The following is a 6,231-nucleotide window of genomic DNA, read 5'->3' on the forward strand; positions in this document are numbered from 1 at the left end:
AATGAATGACCTCATCTACAAATCAGCTATTTGATATGCAGATGGGACCGCAGGCCTCTTCAATAACACAGCACTTCTCAGGCGGCAGGTGCAGCAAAGGAGTGAGTCGCCTTTCCTCATTTCAAAAGCTAGGCTGCCTCACCCTCTCCCTCTGGCCCTTACCAATTTCTGAAGCCCTATTATCTTCATTTTTTATTTAGACGGTCCTTTTACAGAACTAGGGTCAGCCCTCTGCGCTTATTCAGAGGCCGAACCTTAAGTATAGACATGAAGCAGGATTTAGAAGCCACAGGAGTCACTGAGGAAGAATAGCATCATCCAGATGCTTCTTAGTAAAGAATATGGTAACACACAAGTGTGGGAGATCTAGCCACAGGACAGCTCTATCCAGACTACACCCACATCTCCAGCAACACGCCCCCCTTTGAAAACAGTAATTATTGACGCTTATAACAGAAATGGAGTTTGCGATGCCATTTGTGTTGCAAATGGAAACCTAAGTTGAAGATAAAATAAAAAATATTCCTTATGAATAGCTTTCTTTTTTATTATTTATTTATGTATTTATTCATTTATTTTTGAGACGGAGTCTTGCTCTTGTCACCCAGGCTGGAGTGTAGTGGCGCGATCTCGACTCACTGCAACCTCCGCCTCCCAGGTTCAACAATTCTCCTGCCTCAACCTCTTGAGTAGCTGGGATTACAGGCGCACACCAACATGCCTGGCCAATTTTTGTACTTTTAGTAGACACGGGGTTTTGCCATGTTGGCCAGACTGGTCCTGAAATGAATAGCTTTGTTTAGTGGTCACCATTGTGTTTGGAAGAACTGGCGGGTGCCTTGGGGCAGGATTACGGCTTCCTGACCATAGGATGCAGGCGCTTTTCAGCCACCAAGTGAAAAATCAACAGTTAATCTCATGTATTGCCCCCACCTCCCTGGACTCCACACCAGTGGAGAGGTCCTTCACGTGCTTACTACGGCCGTAAAGTGCAATGTCGTATAATTTATACTGTCTGTGGTTGTAGGTTATGTCCTGAAAGTCATAAACTATTAGAGTTTTATGGCTCTGCTGCAGCTATTAACTAAATGAAAGAGTTATTCATTTGAAATCTGGAATCTGTGCAATGCCCAAGCTTAAATTTATCAAGATACACTAGTATAGAATATATGAAAACATTAAAGTTAAAAGATTATACAGGATTATACAGGGAGCAGGGAGTGCAACGAGAAGGGAGTGGGAAGCCGCCCTGCAGAGCTGGAGTGCTGCTACACAGAGAAGCTTTGGGAAATTTCCACCCCACACTTATATTGACATTTCTAGAGGGTAGCATGTACTATCCCTCAGTTTAATACAATCGTTGGCTTGGATTGGTTTGTGTGTTTGCTGTGTATCAAGTAAAGGGACTGTTTATTTTTACATATTTCTGCACTATACACACACACACACAAATGCACGCACTTAACACACATTGTGTGTGCATATATACACATAGAGAGAGAGAGAGAGAAAGAAAGGAGGAGGGGCAGACAGAGACAGAGTCAGAGAGAAAGAGAGATGGAGATATAGAGGAAGGGAAGTGAAATATTAACATCTGGCTCTAGCGTAAATATTTGCACTGCCTTATTAAAGGAGTCAGCAATTTCTTTTTCTATTGCTTATACATTTATCCATTTTTAGGGCCTATGATTTTGTCTTTTAAAATTAAATATAAAGAAGTTACAAAAAATATGCTGCTTTTGCTGACTCTGGGGTATGGGGGCACATAGATAGCATTCTGCTCCACACCTTCACAGCAGGTGCGTTTTCAAAGCATCATTAGCTTTGGAGAAATCTTTGCCACTGATCCAAACCACAGTTTGGGGTTTACTTTAAAAAGCAAAAGTGTGATACTCTGCAGGCATGGTCAAGGAAGACTGAGACCCTGTGGATCTTCTTTTTATCCATGAAACCAAGAGTCAAAGAAAGCATTACTGGAGCCTCCACATGCTAATGAAGAGCAGGTGAGGGCATTTTCCGATGTTGATCATTACTCTCTGTTATGGACTGACTTTTCATTTCCCCCCAGAATTCATATATTGCACTTCTAACACTCAGTGTGGCTGCATTTGGAGATAAGGTCTCTAAGGGAGTAATTAAGGTTAGTGAGGTCATACAAGAGGGGCCTTGATCCAAAAGAATGAGTGAGATACCTGAAAATTCTCCCCAACTCCTGTCCCCATCTGAACACACCTGCAGTTGTGTTTCAGGACACACCTGTGTGCTGAAAGGCCATCAGGACGCAGAGAGAAGATGGCCCTCTGCAAGTTAGGAGGAGAGGGCTGTCACCAGACCCACAATCAGCTGGCACTTTGACCTTGGACGTTCCGCTCCCAGAACTTGAGAAATAAATTTCTGTTGTCGAAACCACCCAGTCTGCAGTATTCTGTTAGTGCAACCAGAGCAGACTAAGATGCTCTGCTCATGTGAAAATCTTTTCCATAAAATCTGAGAAACCAATTTTTAACATTTATATGCAGTACATAGCATGATTATACTTCTGGGAAGCTGAAAAACCAACACATGAACTGAAGCAAACTTGTGTTTTGTATGTTTTGTGTAGAAAAGTAAAAGTAATAGGAACTCTTTTAAAAGGCTCAAAACCAATGAAAAACAATCCTATTAATAAATATCTGTACCATATGTACTATGCTTATCTTGCCTTTTAAGGCATCTTTTTAAGATCACTGTGGCATAAAAGAAGTGCAGAGCAGACATGGATCTCCAGGAGCGGCTCAGTGAGTTCAGTTAAAAATAAAAAATGAAAATAACTAAGTATAGATGGGAAGGCAGGAAAGCTGGAACGGCCCCTGGCATGTGGCAGACACTTCACTTGGCGTCTTTTTTAACCTCATAGGCAGCAACTTTCAAAAATGAGCACTGCTCTCCCATTTTACAATGGAGAAAAACTGAGGACCAGTGAGACGATATTACTCACCCAAGATCATTGATGAACACTGGAGGGAATGGGATCCAAACCCATGACTTTCTCACTTCACTGTTCCACCAAGTGCCTGTTAGGTTCTCAAGGTTTTCTGAGGCAGAAAAGAGAATCGTTTCAATTTACTGTCCAGGACCTCAACAACTGGTTAGCTTTAGACAGATGAAGAGGAAGAAACAGAACATCAAGTGTGAGAAGAAAAGGAGTGAACAAAGGTATGAAGTTGTAACAGCACAGAGTCCTTGCAAAGCCCTGACCAAATACATTTGGCTGAGTCATACAAAGGATGCAGAGGGCATTTTAGTATAGATGGTGTCTGATGAACAGGTTATGGGGTTTATTCAAGACTGGTGAGCCATTAGAAGCATTTGGAAATAGAGCTTCTAAAAGAGCACATTCCAACTTACACTGAGAGCTAAAATTTACCTTTCTCAAGGAGACAGGCCAGGTGTCTTACAAGTGGGTGCCTCCAGAAACAGAGGTAGAAGAGCATACTGAATATTGAGGAATTTGTGCATTCACTTTTACCTTACTTATGTTTCCATGTGTTTTCTCTCGGTGAGGGGCTAGAGGGTAAGTACTGAACAGTCACACCCATGTGTCTTCTTCCATGTCATATGTACCACCTTGAAAGTCCCTTTATGAGGTAATGTACTTGTTCCTGGGACAAGGCAATGCCCCTTCTCTGTAAACTCCTGGCCTAGGTGCTCCGTACAGCACTGTTGAACAAAGAAAAGGGGAATTAGAGCAGGAGCAGAGTGGAAAGCACTCCGGACAAATTACCTGTGACTTCAGAAATGGGTGTTCAAATATAAAAATCTCAGGTCCGTACACTATTATGGAATCTGGGGATGGGGGTACAGAGGTTACAAAATGTAACAGCAGAATTCTCTGGAGAGTGAGACTATGATTTACTGCTTTTAAACCAAAAATCATATTTATCATTGATGATATAATATAAAGGAATGATTGAACATTTATTCTAATCTGAATTTCTCTGCCTATTGAATATAAAAACATGTACTGATGTATACAATTCATTTGAAATAAACCCATGAGCCCAGGACTAAAATGTTTTTAGATAATTATATTTATTTGAACAACGTCATGGTGCTGGTTAAAACAAATAAAATGAGTGCATGTTCCTATATTCAGGCACAATGAGAGACTATGAACGTGAAAACAAAGAAGATGTGATCATGAATTCACGATCTAGGTGCATCTCTCAAATCCTGCTTTGCAGAATCAAACAATGCAGACGATTTCCCACAACTATGATATGTTTGCTTCTCACTTGCTTGACTACTGGTAAAGTTCAAGCTGAAATAAAGCAAAAGATGCATCCAATTTACAAATATTTTTGTGGAGCATTGTGCAGTATAGCGCAAGAATATCATAAGCTAAGGGTCTTATTTCTAAAGCGAAACCAGCCAACTCCAGATGGGAATGTCCCAGGCGAGGTCTTGCCAACTTGCCTGTGTGTTCACGGTGAGGCTCACAAAGCTGGAGGCCACGTCTCTCTGCTCTCACTTATCCAGGAGAATGAGACAAATCTTTCTTTACTTTTTCTAAACTCAGATTATTTATTTAAATGTTTTCAAATCTGGCACAACTCCAAGGCACATTTTTGCCAGCAATTTTCTCTCTTTTTTTCCCCTAAGCCCATGTGTATTTTAAGCAAATTCTCATCCATATGGTCCTCATTTTTGGTCTCTTAATTCATCTATATGTTGCTCAAAATGTTATTTGATATATTTTTCTTTAGGTATGTATTAAAGTTTGTATGTTTATTTGGGGGTTTCACATTAAGATTTGTTACTTTTTTTTATAAAGCTTTATTTAGGCATTATGAAAAACAATTCTGTGTTAAGAGATTTGAGCAGTTTCTCCTCTACACCCCAAGTAAGAGTAACATATATGGTGGACTCGTAATGTCAAGTCTGGAACTGAGTAGCTGATATGTTTTATCTCATTCAATCCTTGTGAAGACCCTGGGAAAAAGTCACCTTCCTCAATATGCAGGTGGTCTCACTGAACAGTGAAGATATCTGAGGCACAAGACTATTCAGCTAAGCAGCCTTGACTTAAACCACTCTGCCTCCCAAAGCCCAGGCTACTTGTTTTTTTTTTTCTTTTGAGACAGACTCTCGCTCTGTCGTACAGGCTGGAGTGCGGTGGTGCCATCTCTGCTCACTGCAAGCCCTGCCTCCCAAGTCAATGCCATTCTTCTGCCTCAGCCTCCCCAGTAGCTGGGACTACAGGCTCCCACCACCATGCCTGGCTAATTTTGTTTTTGTATTTTTAGTAGAGACGGGGTTTCTGCGTGTTAGCCAGGATGCCTTGATCTCCTGACCTCGTAATCTGCCAGCCTCGGCCTCCCAAAGTACCAGGATTACAGGCGTGAGCCACCGCGACCCATCAGTGCATGCTACTTCTATGATATCTTGCTGCCTGGTATCATGTCTAATTTGGAAGTAAGCAAGCATTATGTGACTGCATGTTTATATAGAGTTCATTTAATATGTGTCCTTTGGGAAGATTCCAGGAAAAATCTTGGCTCCTTTCTGGAGAGTCATAATTTCGTATACTCCCATTGAACAAGGAGATCCAATAACTACTTTTTTCTTCCAAGAGACCTCTGATTTTCAAAGGGCCACCCATTTGATAGCTGCATCAATGGATCAATAAAATCCTGGAGATGCAGTGGAAGTTCAGGAAACAAGGCATGCAAATCAGTCCCCTTGCCTTTTTGGAATTTTTGCTACCTCTTTTTAAAAAGAGAATAATCATAAGCGCCCTATGCACTTATTGCTAAAGAGATGCTAAAGTGATCTCTGTAGTAATTGCTACAGAAATCACCGGAGGGCAGTTTTCACACTTTGTTCTCCACTCTGTGTAACAGGCTTTGTATTTTGATGCCTCAGTGTCCTCTTGGCTCAAGGGACATAATTACATGTGCCTTATTTTCTTTGCAAGGATGTTGTGAGGTTAACCTAGGTAACACATAGTAAAAAGCTCTCAATAGATAAGAATGTAATGTACATGTGGATGGAGTTGTGGATGCTACTTCAGAATTGTTATCATCCCCTGGGCTTATGGTTACACAATGATATTTCACTGAAAACTTTTCTTGGAGTTCCAAATTGCATGAATTTTAGAGGTAAAAATATCTCCAAAAAGTGCTTAAGAGCTTCCAGGGTTGTGCCTCTTGGGCATAGTGGGCCTGTGCTGTAAGGACGTCTTCTCAGCAG

The sequence above is a fragment of the Trachypithecus francoisi genome, unplaced genomic scaffold (genome assembly GCF_009764315.1).
Source record: "Trachypithecus francoisi isolate TF-2019V2 unplaced genomic scaffold, Tfra_2.0 Lachesis_group17, whole genome shotgun sequence".
Lineage (NCBI taxonomy): Eukaryota > Metazoa > Chordata > Mammalia > Primates > Cercopithecidae > Trachypithecus > Trachypithecus francoisi.